The 16,138-nt window shown below is 45.6% G+C and overlaps 1 protein-coding gene across 1 annotated transcript in view; it reads left to right on the forward strand.

Moving 5' to 3' along the window:
- Positions 1–869: 869 nt before the first annotated feature.
- SP9 (Sp9 transcription factor) overlaps positions 870–16,138 on the forward strand; it is a 56,162-nt gene continuing 40,893 nt past the window's right edge. The window contains exon 1 of the mRNA XM_053267060.1: positions 870–959. The gene's annotated coding sequence lies outside the window, so the exon portion shown is untranslated. The remainder of the gene's footprint in view (positions 960–16,138) is intronic.

A 16,138-nucleotide genomic window follows, 5' to 3' on the forward strand; every position in this document is an offset into this window, starting at 1 on the left:
TGACCAGCCATTCCAGGTGGTGGAAAATGCTGGCTTCTCTCAGTTGCTCTGACTGCTTGCCCCTGACTATAACATCCTCTCATGTACCACTTTTAGCGGGCGGGTGGTGCCCACCCTATACCGGATGTGAGGTGGAGGCATATTGGTGTGCACAAGTGTGCACTTCACTGATGATCTGTGGATCAGCCGCAGTGGAAGGCACATTCCTTTCCTGTCCCTCAGAGAACACTGGTGGAGGCAGGAGAGCAAGGGGACCTCTGCTGCTGGTGATGTGGCCAGACCCTCCCATACAGTAAAGCCCAGGTGAGCTGTGCTGCATGTGGATGTGCTGGACACTAACCACATAGCAAATGAGTTATTTGTGGCCATAGACTGCCAGGTGGGGGGATGGTTGTCCGGGCAGCCAAACCTTCACTGAGCGTTCATGGTCACCAACAATACTGCGAACATAACTAGGGCACCTGAGCAGGCTCAGTTTGTGTCCATCCATTGTGTGGTGCACACTCCCAACCTGGTTGTGTGGGATGCGCTTGGCCCTTCTGGAGGCTGTAGCCAGGCAAGACATCCCCACGGCAGGCAGGGGCGTAACTACCATTAGGCGGGGGAGGCAGTTGTCTCGGGGCCCCCACTGCCTTGAGGGGCCCCCCAGAGACACCTCACATGACTCCCCATTGCCCCCTGCCCAGCCCCAAGGCCCCTCAGCCACTTGCCCTGTTTGCCCTCCCTCCTGCTTGTCGTCCTGGTCGGCAATCAAAGCAGCAGGCAAGCTGCTTTTCTCCCCGCCTCTCAGCTGATCGGCGGGTGGGCAGGGCTTCCAGGGAGGCCTCCGTGTAGGCCTCAGTAAAGCCTGAATTCGAGTAGGCTGGCAAGCCCCAGGAAGAAGGCTGGCAGTCAGAGTGGCCACTACAGTTCTCTGCAGCAGACCCTCTTCCCAGGCTAGACAGCTCAGCCTTTGCCAGGTAGAATGTGAATTCCTTTATGTGGTTACACCCCCCCACCCCCTATATACAGGTAGGGATCTGCTTGCCATAGGGCTTTGATGGGGGGTGGGGAGACTGAGAAGTCTCTGAATATTTAATTTAAAACTGATTGGAAAATTTGCTGGCTTAAAAAAAACCTCTAAAAAGTCCTATAAGTGGCTTGATTCATGGCAGGAAATTACAAAAACTTCTGGAACAAATTTAATTAATTAATTAATTAATTAATTAATTCATAAATACACTTATGTTCAAGTTGTTTTGCAACCCAGGTCTGAGTGAGAACTGAGACATGAGTGAGAACTGTGACGCATGTGTTGTGCTTTTATATTTTTCCCCCTTAGGGTAAATTTGGCCAACATGTGAATGCAGCATCTCCATTCCAGAGGAAATGTGTGTTAAAGGGCTTTAAAAGCCTCGTGTGAAAAACCTCCTGGAATCAAACTTTACTGAATTTGTTCAGAATTCTGAGAAAACAAACATAGGCTCACCCTGCATGGTTGAAAGTCTCCTTTGCTAATCTGCAGCAAGGGGCCCATTTTAATAATTAGTGTTTCTAGTGTGTTCTAGGCATTAAAAGTAGCACAAATATATAGTATTCAATGTATATCACTATATATTGTGAAGTGTGTGTGTGTGTGTATTCAGTGAAATGTATTTCTTGGCAGCATACTTATTTTGAAATATCAGACTTAAATCCTTGGAAGCCTGGGGTGTGTGGAGGCCCTGGACTTTGGGGGGGGGGGGCATTTTAAAATCTCTTCTCAGGGCCCACTCCAACCTTGCTACGCCTCTGAGCGCATTCGGCTCTGCTCTTAGAGCTCTACTTCGAAAACTGAGCACAATGCAGAGAGCTTCACGACTGAAAAGGGAGCTGCATCTGCTATCCACAGAGCCACCACCGGGTATTACTTGCTGGCAGACTGGAAGTCACTTAGATGAACTTCAAGCTCAAATACTTGGTTTTGCAAATACACCATATGAAAAAGGAATTTTTGACTTGGAAATAGTTGTGCCTGAAAGGCATCCATTTGAGCCTCCAAAGATGCGCTTCCTGACTCCTTTAAAAAAAGGTTTTACTCCCATATAATTCTTCTCTTCTCATTTGCTCAATTTTGTACATCTGTTTTTTGTATGTTTTGAATGAGGACAGAAATGTGAGAATAAAAGCCCCCTGCTTACTGGGCAAAGAGGCACCTTTTTCTCTTTGTAAACCGCCCTGAGCCATTTTTGGAAGGGCGGTATAGAAATCGAATTATTATTATTATTATTATTATTATTATTATTAATAAATTTCTCGGCGAGGGGGCCCATTTAAGAATCTTGTCTCAGGGCCCACTCCAACCTAGTTACGCCCCTGACTGCAGGCATTGGCTGCTGGGCACCAGTCTGCTACTGCCACGGCTGCTTTTGTAGAGAAGTGCCACAAGATAACAGCTTGCTTCCACTGGAGTGAAAATGGTAGGGAGGTCCTTAAGGAGAGGCAGCTTGAGCTGGGCCTACCTGAACACCTGATCCCTCAGGATGTTCCATCCTGATGGAACTTCACTTTTCTCTTGCTCTAGCACTTGCAGGAGCAAGAGCTGGCCATCCATGCCCTGGCAAGGAGGTGTGGCTTGGAAGTGTACGACCTATCCAACCAGGACTGGGTGTTCATTTCTGAGGTTGTCTCAGCACTCAAGCCATTCTTTGTTGCCACCAACAGCTTATGAGACAGCAATGCTGAGCCAGGCTTTGCCCACTGCTCTTCTCTTCGAGAAGACAATGAGTGAGCTCCAGACCACAGTGACCACTGAGAAAGTAATTGCCTTGGCAGGTCAGCTGAGGACTGGAGTGGTGGATCGGCCCTGGAGTGGTGAATTCAGCACCGGAGTGCTGAACAGTGTGTTCTGCAGTACTTGCAGGAGCCAATGGCAGGCCAGAAGATGGAGCTCATCCCGTTTTGGGCAATGCTGCCCAGATTTTTAACCTTTCCTCCAAAACCCTCATATGGTTCTATAGCTTTTGGGGGGGGGGAGATTTAAAATGTGTTAAAAATCACCTGCTTGCCTATTTCTTTTGTGGATTGGGTAGTAGGTAGCACCCATCATGCCATTGTTCCAGTCTAGATCCAGAGGCTTCTATAGGAGTAGTCTCGCAACCACCTCTTTCATAATGGCTTGACCACTCCATCTTAAAAAGAAGAATTACAGCTTTCTGGACCCAGCTGCTCAACCTCTTGCTGCTTAGTTGTATAAACTTAAGAGGGCAATGATCGAGCACACAGGTGGTTGGCTTGTATAAACTTAAGAGGGCAATGTTCAAGCACACAGGTGGTTGGCTTGTATAAACTTAAGAGGGCAATGTTCAAGCACACAGGTGGTTGGCTTGCCCACATCCATAGATCATAATAACTGAAATGCACCTGGTAAGGTTACATTTCTGGCAGGTTCCAGATGGTGTCTCTTGGAGACTCTTGCTCTTCAAAATCTGAATGTTTGTATGGTGTCCCTTTGGGCTCCATATTGTCTCCAGTTTTGTTTCCAGTATTGTCTCCAGTGTTGTCCAGCCGCACATGAAACTGGTGGAAGAGATCATCAGCAGATTAGGTGTAGGGCATTATCAGTATGTTATTGATTGATTGATTTGATTTGATTTGATTTCTATACCACCCTTCCAAAAATGGCTAAGGTTACAGTTCTGAAAAGACAAATGCATTGTATGTAATATGTCCTGCAGCTTTCCTTTCCTGTCTGTCATTACTGCTGTATCATCAGCAAAGCACAAGTAAACAACAGATTTACTTCCTACCCACTTGTTTTAATGCCTGAATCTACTGGGTTTTTTAAATTGTATTGATATCCTCTCTGGATATATTCAAAGGTTCAGGGACTAATGTCACCCTTAATGTCACCCTTTGTTCTAATTTTGGCTTTTTGATCAGTATAATTTATACTAATAATAGCTTCCTGGATTCTGTACAAATTATATATGATTCCCTTGGACTCATAATCTATTTCTTTTTTCTGAAATATGGGGAATATTTTATTCCAGCTGAGCCTAGCAATGCATGACTTCCAGGCACAAAATGTCAATAATTAGAAACTGTCATAGGGTAAATCATAGAATCATAAATAAATAAGGCTATAATCCAATGTACGCTTGTAGGCATAAACCTCTCTGACTACAGTGGGACATTTCTGAGTAGGCATGCATAGATTTGTAATGCATGGGTGTTGCACTAAGCACACACATTTAAAAGTGTGTGTAGACATAGTATAGCATAGTGGCTAAGAGACTGACCTATGCATCAGGATTTTTTCAGTTTGCATCCCACCTCTGTTAGTAACATACTTGGTGGATTTAGCAAGCTGCTCCCTCTCAACTTCAGCTCCTGAACTGCAATATAGGGCTAATAATGGTGTACTGGTTCGAATGTTGGTGGACTAGGACCAGGGGGACTGGAGTTCAAATCCCCGTTCAACCATGAAATTCACTGGTTGACTCTGGGCACTTATCTCTCAACCTAAACAACCTCACAGGATTATGATGATGATAAACAGAACCATGTACCTGGAGGAAGTGTGGATATAAATGTAAAAATATATAAATAATACTTACCTACTTTACAGAATCATTGTAAAGATAATACATGCACAGCACTTTGATCACTCAAAAGCACGATAAAAATGCTATATTATTAGGAAAAAATAAGAAGCTTTACATTAAGAAGTTATTATGAAGTCTGAACTTCTGTTGATACTTCTCCATTCTTAGGCAGACTCCCACATGTACAATGTAAGATTAATTAATGGCAGTTAGTTGATAAATTAATACTTACATTTTATATACCGCTTTATAGCCGGAGCTCTCTAAGCGGTTTACAATGATTTAGCATATTGCCCCCAACATTCTGGGTACTCATTTTACCGACCTCGGAAGGATGGAAGGCTGAGTCAACCTTGAGCCCCTTGGTCAGGATCGAACTTGTAACCTTCTGGTTACAGGGTGGCAGTTTTACCACTGTGCCACCAGGGTTAATTAATACATCATACAGGTGGTGTTTGATAAACTCCATGAATCTGTCATGGATTAAGAATAAATGGACAGTTTTCACAATGGAGGGAGGAAGGAAGTGGGGTCCCCCAGGAATTGGTACAGGGACCAGTACTCTTTAACTTGTTCATAAACTATCTAGAAGTTGGGGTGACAAGCGAAGTGGCCAGATTTGCAGATGACACTAAACTATTTAGGGTAGTGAAATCGACAACAGATTGTGAGGAGCTCCAAAAAGATCTCTCCAAACTGGGGGACTGGGAGACAAAATGGCAAATGCGGTTCAATGTAAGCAAGTGTAAAATGATGCATATTGGGGCAAAAAACCCACCAACTTCACATATATGCTGATGTGATCTGAGCTGTAGATGACTGACCAGGACAGAGATCTTGGGGTCATGGTGGAAAGCTCATTGAAAGTGTCATCTCAGTGCACGGCAGCTGTGAAAAAAGCTAATTCCATACTAGGAATCATTAGGAAGGGAGTTGAAAATAAAAATGCTAATATTATAATGCCCTTATACAAATCTATGGTGCGACCATATCTGGAGTATGTGTACAGCTTTGGTCACCATATATTAAGAAGGATATTGTAGAACTGGAAAAGGTGCAGAAGAGGGCAACCAAAATGATCAGGGGCCTAGAGCACCTTTCTTATGAGGCTAGGCTACAGCATCTGGGGCTCTTTACCATGGAAAAGAGGCGACTAAGGGGAGACATGATCGAAGTGTATAAAATTATGCATGGAGTGGAGAGGGTAGACAGAGAGGACCGACAAGAGGAAGTATTTCTTCACACAGCACATAATTAATCTATGGAATTCTTTGCCATGGGAGGTGGTGATGGCCACCAGCTTGGATGGCTTTAAAAGGGGCTTAGACAGATTCATGGTGGACAGGTCTATCAATGGCTACTAGTCTGGTGGCTGTGGGCCATCTCCAGCCTCAGAGGCACAATGCTTCTCGATGCCAATTGCAGGGGAGCAACATCAGGAGAGAGGTCATGCACATACCTCTTGCCTGTGGGCAGGGGCATAGCCACCATTGGGTGACCGAGTTCAAAGAACCTGGGCTGCCACCCCTCAGGCGCCGCGCCTTGTGACCCCGACACGCCCCCCACATCTGACATCAGACGCGGCGGGGACTGGTTCAGCTCCCGAACAGGGTCACGCCCCCTGCCCCCTACATCTAACGTCAGATGCAGGTGGCATGGTCAGGCTCCTGAACAGGGCTGCGCACCCGTGCAGCCCCATTCGGGAACCAGACCATGCCCCCCCCCGTCTGATGTCAGATATGGGGGCATGGCTAACCCCTGTGTCTGACATCAGACGTAGGGGGTGGGGTGAGTGGGGCCGCTGCCGTGGTTGGACACGGGCTGCCGCTGGGCTGGCACCCCCAGGAGCCTGGCTCCCAGAGCCAGGAGCTACTGCCTGTGGGTTCCCCAGAGGCATCTGGTGGGCCACTGTGTGAAACAGGATGCTGGACTAGATGGGCCTTGGGCCTGATCCAGCAGGGCTGTTCTTATGTTCTTAAACTAAGAGATATTAATGGTTTATATTTGTATTCATTATCTTGGTATTTTTGTAACAGCAGCAACAAAAATATACCACTAATATACTAGAATTCAAGTATCTGATACATCAAATAAATACTCCTTAAGGTTTTCAAAGGAGATACTCAAAAACGTAGGTTTCCAGTTTCTCTGAAGCATTAAAGGCAGATTCCATCAAGTGTTTGCCTGCTAATAAAATCGAAGGACAGAGAGCTATAAAAGCTGTTCTTGTGGTATGTCCTAGTTTAAGCCTATAAAATAAAATTCCCAAGCTCTTAGAAATTCTTTATAAAACAGTCAAGGTTAGCACATCTGGAATGCACATCAGCCGGAATGCACATCACCTATACAAATATATGAGAAACTTAATCTTGGAGACTGAATCATACTTGCACTGTTTTGGCATGGAAAGCATGCTGATGCACCAAGTTTGAATTTTAAAATGATGTCACTGTCAGATGTCAATGGCAGACAGATATTGCTAAAGAGGGAAAGCACAGAAGAGCTGACTCTAGCACAATAACTCACAATAAATCTGTTGACACTACAATTCTGTGAAAATTAATTCTTTTAAATACTAAGCTTGCAGTCCTGTAACTCCTTAACATGATTCCAGGATTGTAACCTAAAGGCTAATTCACTCAACAACAACAACAACATCCATTTACCACTTTTCAACAAAGGTTTCCAAAGCGGTTTACACAGAGAAATAATAAATAAATAAAATGGCTCCCTGTTCCCAAAGGTTTCACAATCTAAAAAGAAGCATAAGCTACACACTAGCCACAGCCACTGGAGGGATGCTGTGCTGGAGATGGATAGGGCCAGTTACTGTTACCTGCTAAATAAAGAGAATCACCACATTAAAAAGGTGCCTCTTTTCCCAGTTAGCAGGGATTCACACAAATTATTTTATAATAGTTAACACCACCAATTCGTGAACCACCCAGGGATTTTTTGTATAGGGCAGTATATAAATGCACTAAATAAATAAATAATAAAATAAATAATTGTTTGCGTTTCACCTCAAAAAGAGATGTATCAATTGCATTACATCTTTACCCTACCCATTGCCCTAGAAGCTCAGAGCAGTCTGTATACAAGGTTCTCCTCACCCCACCTTTTACTTTCACAATAAACCCATGAGATAGATTAGGCTGATCAAGACACTGATTGGCTCAATGTCGCCAATGAGCTTTTACTTGTCTAAGCATGAACCCAGGCCATCCTTGTCCTAGTACAACATACTTCACTAGCACAGGGTAGCCCCAATTGTCTGCTAATGTCTGAATTCCTGCAGATATAATGGTCTGATTTTCCAGTAAGTGTTCAAAGGACATTGTTACATTTTGTTATAAGAGATTCTAGATGAAGGCTTACAATCTTTATTAAAACACCGCTCCCTTCTTTCCATTATTTAAGTTTAGACTGTGATCTGGCTCATTGTGCCATACAACCATCTTTCAGCTTTAAGGGTCATTCACAAACTTGTTTTAATTTCCAAATTATTGTTAGTGCAGTATAACTGCATATTTTACAGAGCTGCGTGGTGTGTGTTTGTCTGTGCACATGCTTGTACATACAACATACAGCTCCTTGGCAGTACATTACGCACTTCTTATTGGTGGGTCACAAAATTATAGATCTAGAAAATGTTCAACTTCTTGTAGAAGTTAAGAAAATAAACAGTGTCTCAGCAGAATGACCTGAAAAGCAATGTCAGTCTCCAGCACGGTGCTATTCCCAGCAAACAGCTCATTGTACAACTCAAACACGTGCTGAAGTCAAGCAGTCTTTCAGCAACTCTACTCGATTAAAAACAATGTTTAAGGCAGCAGAATGAGACCACAAAACACCTTGTGGTTTGTGTCACCATCATGCTCTTTGCCTTCTCCTGGCTGGAACGTATATTTACTCCAAAGTCAACAGCAAAAATAAGCTCTCTCTCTCGCTCTCTCTCTCCCCCCTTTAGAAGAATAGAGCGAGATCCTCAGCCTCATTCAGGATGATCAGTACTTTATACAACTTGGAGGGGGAGAGGGGGAAAGGTGACATTGCAAACCATTCACTGGGCTCCTAGCTGTCTTCTAAAGCAAATTAAATCTTCATTAAGCAAATGATGAGTCTCAGGGACAACAGGCTTTTTGAGTGCTACAGGAAGGCACAATGCCCTTGCTTACTACAAGTGGCCACAGTCCAGCCAAAGTCAAGTACTTGTAAGTCATATTAATATCAGCTGGATAGAGTGAAGCATGTGCTTAACTCTCCCATTGAAATAAATGGTACTTAGTCCATTCCTGTGTGCATCAAAGTACCATTGCAGCACACTGAGGAACCTACTCCCAAGTCAGGGCTGGCACCAGGCAGTGAGCAACCCCGGGATGAAGCCCTACGTTGGTCCCTATAAAGGCACACGGAGGCCTCATTCCCCCACAGTGTTTGCTGCTCCTTCCCCCAATGGTGTCCAGTTAGGTTTTTCTGGCACTCACTGTTGGGGTTAGTGGGGGATCAGTGAGCTTTATACTTTATAAGTACTCGTGTTAAACCGATTTTTAATCAATCTGCTGCCTGATATTTGAAAAACTTGTAACTGATTAATCTAACTAGTCAAACACTGCTGCAACCTTATTTGTTAATATATGGATGAACGAGATCAAGATATCTTGTTCTAGGCCCTTGCGGTACCATTCTGAGCATGTTAATCAGAAGTAGGTCCTGCAATATTCAGTGGGACCTCATTCCAGATCAGACTGCAGGCTAAGCCTGTGAATCTGAAGCCTATAAAGCCAAAGGGGCAGAAATGAAAACTATATTATTTACACGGGAGGATTTCTGTGGTACAGGGCAACCCTGTGATGGTGCAGATCTCCCTGAGCACCACCCTGACATGGCAACGGAACTTCACTGCTGTGGCTGTGAAAATAGGATGGGGATATACAAGTTTCAGGTGCACTGCAGACCAGCTCTGAAACACTAGGATTTCCAATAATATTTATTTATTTATTGTTAAATTTATATACCGCCTTTCATTAAAGCAATCCCAAGGCGGTTTACAGCAAAAAAAAATTTAAACACAAGATGGTAAAAAAAGACACAAAGTATTAAGTGAAAAAAATATTAAACAAATCTGATTAAAAATTTAAAACAAAGGCATAAAAGCAGTACAGACTATAAAGAGCAGAAGCAGAGAATCAAATAAATGCCTGGGCAAAAAGCCAAGATTTTACACTTTTTCTGAAAGCTGTGATGGAGACAAAGGAGCGAATAGCCACTGGGAGAGCATTCCAGAGTCTGGGGGCAACAGAGAAGGTCCTGTCCTGTGTGCACGACAACCGAGCCTCCCTCATTGTCAGCACCCGGAGCAGAGCCCCCTCAGATGACCTCGTCAAGCGGGCAGAAACCCTTGGGAGCAGGCGGTCCCTCAGGTATCCCAGGCCCAAACCGTTAAGGGCTTTAAATGTCAAAACCAGCACCTTGAATTGGACCCGGAAACAAACTGGTAGCCAGTGCAGCGCTTTCAAAATGGGTGTGATGTGCCCCCACCAGGCAGCTCCAGATAAAACCCTAGCTGCCGCATTTTTCACTAGCTGCAGTTTCCAGATAGTCTTCAAGGGCAGCCCCATGTAGAGCGTGTTACAGTAATCCAGCTGTGACATGAATAAGGCATGGGTAACCGTGGCCAGATCTGCCTTCTCGAGAAAGGGACGCAGCTGACACACTAGCCGAAGCCCTGCAAAGGTACATCTGGCCACCGCCTCCACCTGAGCTTCCAAAAGCAGAGCCGGGTCCATTAATACCCCCAAGCTGTGTACTTGCTCCTTCAAGGGGAATGCAACCCCATCCAGAACCGGTAAAATCTCCTCATCCCAATTGGCTCTTCTACTGACCAACATTACCTCCATCTTGTCCAGATTCAATTTCAGTTCATTAACCCACAATAATATAGACAAGATTACCTAGGAAACTTCCTTATACTGAGTCAGACCATTGGTCTGTCTAGCTTAGTATTGTCTACACTGACTGACAGCCGCTCTCCAGGGTTTCAGAACCTTATTTTCCAGCCCTACCTGTAGGTGTCATGAATTGAAAAGGGACTCTCTGCATTGAACGCAGATGTTCTGCCACTGAGCTACAACCATCCCAAGGCCCCTCACCCCAAATCTTTTATTTTTATTTTTAAATGCTTTTATTAGTATTATAAATAAAAATAGAAAATGTTACATCTCTGAGATTCCAGCAAACATACATGTTTATAAACAAGATCTTATCCATACCCCCCAAAAACACCCATTCATAAGAAAGATACAAAAATAGTAGTAGTATATATACTGTATAAAGAGTAAAAGATATTTAATTGACTAGCCACACAAAGTCTAAATCTAGGCATCCATATGGAATTTTGAACCTCCCAGAGAACCATCTGGATAATCCTCACCCCAGATCTCCTAAAGAACTGGGCTTCCTATTCACTAGACAAAGATATGCTTGCGGAGGTGCCCATCTCTTGAAGTATATGGAAAAGCACCTCAGAGCTGTCACACCTATAAGGAGATGCTGGATCAAGGCAATTGTCACAGAAACAGAATAGACTATCGCACTATTCAGACATGTTGTATATATATGCAGGTGTCTGTATACACCTGTGAATGTGTTCATTTTAAAAGTGAACTTGGATACAGGCCCCCTCAAATGCAGGGAATAGATAAGAAGTGTACTACTGTACAGTGGCGTAGTGAGCTTACAGGTGGCCGGGGGACAAAGTGCAACCAGGGCCCCACCCCTTGTTTTTCCATCACGTGCGCAAAGCACACACATGCCCAAAGCCACACACCCCCCGCATATGCTAAAGAATGGGATGCAGACCCCCTTTATCCTACTGAATTTAGTGGAGTTTTACTCCCTAGTAAAGATGCATATAATCACTCAGCCGGGCATCAGGACCTTCTTTATTTATTGCCAACCCTAACCCACTTTCCGAGCCGTACGCTGGCACCAAGCTCCCTCAGCTCAGCCAGCCACCAAATTCAAACACAAGCGGCTTATCGTTCCAAGGCGTCTGATTGGTTTATGACTGTGTACAGCGTCAGACGCATGACCACAGCAGTGATGAGCGAGGAAACGTATTTTGATCTAATCGAGGACCCACCTCTTGCATTCACCTAGGAATTGTCTTAATGAGGAATGAGTGGGAGAGGCTCTGCCATTTTGTTGGGGTCTGTACATAGACATAGGGTGAGTGTTGACAGGCAATAAATGAAATCCATGCCCACCGAATTTCAATCAGGAGTTGCGGCTCCCAGCAAAAAGCAGCAAAGAGGAGAGGGAGAGAAGGACGTTAATGTGGTGAAATGCAGAACTTCATGCAGATGCCACACCAACACTGCCACAGTAGCAAAGCACATACAGTACACATCACAATGCAACACACACACACACACACACCTTTCCTACAGATCTACACACGTTGCACATGTTCCCCCACCTAACTGTTTCTAGGCTTGATCTTCCAATGATCTGGGTTTATTTTTAACCCCAGCCACAGGGCTATTAATAATGCACCAGGTGACATGCGGTGCTCCCTGCAGCAAAACAGCCAGCACCTCGCTCCCGCCCTTCGCCCTGGGAGGGAATGCGAGGCTGGGGGAGGCGGGCCACTGATGCCTCGCCCCCAGCCTTGGCGCGGACTCCTTGTGGGGACCCCTGACCCTCTGGGCCTGGGGACAATCTCCCCCCTTGTCTAATGGATGCTATGCCCCTGCTACTGTATGTGCACTGAGCATTGTGTGTGAATAACGGTATGTGCGTAGAGATCTGAGTGGCAAGAAAAGACTCTAGAAAGGGTAAAAGATATCTGAAAAAGAACATAAGAGTGAGAATAAAATGAGACCACTGGAGTAAAGTTAATTTTAGGCCCAATGTTTCATTAGTCCAGCAATATGGCTGTGCAGGGATAGCTATCACGCTGTATAAAGAGCAAATAACATGATGGAGGCTTTAGTAAGCTTGTAAAAAGCAAGCTTTAATGGTTATTAAAGGAAGCATGTCACACAAAATGACCTTTGGTACAAAATATATAATGCAGGAAATAAATGCAAACATTTTAAAAAGAGATTTTGAAAATCACATCATTCAGGGTTTTTTGGGTTACATTTTTATTATGTTAGGACGTAACTTAGATTTTGAATTCTAACATACTCCAGTATTTTGCAGAGGGGGGAGGGATGGGGGAGGGAAGGTTGTGGAAAGAAAGTAATGCAAGGACAATAGCTGGAAAAGGCACGCTATTCAAAAAATACTCAAGCTCTCTAAGATCTGGAACAGGCTGCAACCTTACACAGGTCAGCTTGAGTTCTTACAAGATTGCAACAGCTGTGCTGCTTAAAAGATAGCACTTTCTGCAATAATGATGGAGACTAAAACTGGCTGGATGCTATCAGAGGTCAGTACAGTGCACTTAAAGGAGCTGTGACATGTTCCTGTAGCCTTACTCATTAGAGCAGCAAAGAGCATCGTAAGGATGCCTTAAGGAGGAGGGTAGTGGGGAGACAAGTCTGCATCTTGATGGAGAAATTCCACTGCAGAACAAAAAAACATTTAAAAAGGAGTGTTAGAAGTGTAGGGAGTCAGAGGCAGCGATCATCTCCCAGGAGCAGAGCCTCACACGAAACTACATTGTTAGGGCAATCCAGTGAGTATCAGACTCAGTGGGCCGTTTCCCCTGTAATACATGAGGAACGGAAAAGTAGTGTGTTAACATGTATCTGAGATGAGCAAAGACTCATTGCAATTTCACGGGAGGAACTTTCGACATGTTTGTGGGGAAGTTTCATTTCCTGTCATCAGTTACTTGTATCTCCCTTTTCCTTCCCAAGCGTCTAACAACAAACAAACAAAAATAATGAATACCAGATATCAAGGCAATAATCCAAACAAAACAGCAATAATAAAAGGACAATCAAATCAAAAAATGAAAATGTAACTAACTATCAATGAGAACAATTCATATCTGTTCTTATTCATTCATTCAATTTCTATACCGCGCTTCCAAAATGGCTCAGGGCGGTTTACATTCAAACAAAACAATTAAAACCAATTAACAGTTAAAAACAGAGATTATAAAAACCCATAAAATAATAACAATTAAAACATTCAAAACAGTTTAAAAACCAGGTTGCAACATTAAATCCATTTACAACAATTAAAAAACCCTGGAAGACTAGACCAAACAAATAGGTTTTGAGGGCTCTCCTCAAGGCCAATAATGAATTCAAATTACGGATTTCTGCAGGGAGTGCATTCCACAGCCCAAGAGCAGCTACAGAGAAGCCCCGCCTCTGATTCACCTCCAGACTCACAGGTAGTAGCTGGAGATAGGGGTGTGTCCGAACCGGTCCGGAGGCCATTCTAAAGGCCTCCGAACTGTCCGGACCAGTTCGGACCTGGCCGGTTCGGGTCTGGGTGGGGGGTCTTTCTTTAAGGGCAGGGAGGGCTTACTTACCCCTCCTGCCTCTTTGCCCCCTCCAGCGCCCGTATTTTACCGAGTAACTGGGGCGCTGGAAACCAGCCGCCTCCGCCGCCCCCCCTGCGAGCAGATTAGGGCCAAAGCTACTACTGCCACCGTCGCCCACCCGCCCTCCCTCCCAGCAGCCCGCCCTCCCTCCCTCCCTCCCAGCCGCCCGCCCGAGTCCTCACCAGATGTTGTTTTAAAAAAAGAGAGGAGCTCGCGAACAGAGCTCCTCTCTCTGCAAAGTTCCAGACACTACTGAGGCTTTGCACGCACACAGCAAAGGACACCTGGGAGTTCCGCCGGAGGCCCGGTCTACCTGCCGGGACGAGGCCGGGTAGACAGGGCCTCCGGTGATCGGCGGCTGGGAGGGAGGGTGGGCTGCTGGGAGGGAGGGCGGGTGGGCGACGGTGGCAGTAGTAGCTTTGGCCCTAATCTGCTCACGGGGGGGGGGGGGCGGCGGAGGCGGCTGGTTTCCAGCGCCCCAATTACTCGGTAAAATACGGGTGCTGGAGGGGGCAAAGAGGCGGGAGGGGTAAGTAAGCCCTCCCCGCCCTTAAAGAAAGGCCCCCCTTCAGTGCCGGTCCGGACTGCTCCGGACCAGGCACACCCCTAGCTGGAGATGGACCTCCTCAGATGACCTTAACGTGCGGTGAGGATCATGCAGAAGAAGGCACTCTCTAAGGTAACCCGGACCCAAGCCATTCAGGGCTTTAAAGGTAATAACCAGCACTTTGTATTTTGCCCAGAAACATATCAACAGCCAGTGCAGCTATTTCAAAACAGGCATAATATGGTCTCTCCGGGTTGCCGCAGAGACCAGTCCGGCTGCCACATTTTGAACTAACTGAAGTTTCTGAACTGCATACAAAGGCAGCCCCACATAGAGCACATTGCAGTAAAGCCTGACTGACAACTGATGCACCACTGTTTTGAGGTCGTCCTCTTCAAGGAATGGATGCAACTGTTGAATCAGCCGAAGCTGATAGAAAGTACTCCTGGCCATGGCCTCCAGCTGAGATTAGGGATGTGCATGGAACCGGCTGGTCCGGTTCAGTTCAAGTCCAGACCGGACCCGGACCAGGCCAGTTCAGTCCAGCACCCCCTCAACCCCCCACCTGGTTTGATTTGGTCTGGGGGGATTCACAATTTTTTTAAAAAAATTAAACTTGTTTTTTCTTACTCTCTTTGGGGGAGTTGTTGGAGGCAGCGGGGGGCATCCACAGAGGTTCCCCCTCCTCCTCGGCCACCCTTATGGCCACCACCAGCCATTCAGTTGGCTCTTCGGCCGGTTTGGGCATTCCCCCTCCGGTGCGGTGGCCATTTTGGAGGCCACCACCCCTGAGCAATTGGCCTCTACGTGGCCCAGGATACACAGAGGCAAATTGCGCAGGTGTGGTGGCCTCCAAAATGGCTGCCACGCTGGAGGGGGGAGGCCCAAACAGGCCAAAGAGCCGTTCGAACGGCCAGTGGCGGCAATAAGGGAAGCCGATGGGAGGAGGGGGAACCTCCATGGACCCCCGCCCCGCCACCTCCAACAACTCCCCCAAAGGGAGTAAGTTTTTAAAAATCATTTTTTTAAAAAAACCCACAACCCCCCCGGACAGTCAGGGGGTGTTCGGTCCGGGATCAGGCTGAACAGGGGATAGTTTGGTTAGACCCTGAATGGTCAAACCAAACAGGTTTGATGTCAAACACGTTCGACATCATACCTGTTTGCATATCCCTACCTGAGATACCACGATCAGGCCTGGGTCCAGGAGTACTCTCAAGTTCCATACCTGCTCCTTCTGGGGGAGTGTAACCCCATCCAGCACAGCAAGATCTAATGTCAATATGTCAAACAATGCAGTCTGGTTCATCCAGTGTATATCTCAACACAAGATAAATATTATTAACTAACAAAACATCAAGAATTGATAATTAAACATTAAAATATTAGAAATTAAGCAGGAACAAGTGTTTCACAGAAGCAGAACAAATGTCACATGGCATGGACCCATCATCTAGGCCAGGGATTCTCAACATGTGGGTCCCCAGATGTAATTGGACTTCAACTCCCATAATTCCC

Source organism: Hemicordylus capensis, chromosome 1 (genome assembly GCF_027244095.1).
Source record: "Hemicordylus capensis ecotype Gifberg chromosome 1, rHemCap1.1.pri, whole genome shotgun sequence".
NCBI classification, from domain to species: domain Eukaryota; kingdom Metazoa; phylum Chordata; class Lepidosauria; order Squamata; family Cordylidae; genus Hemicordylus; species Hemicordylus capensis.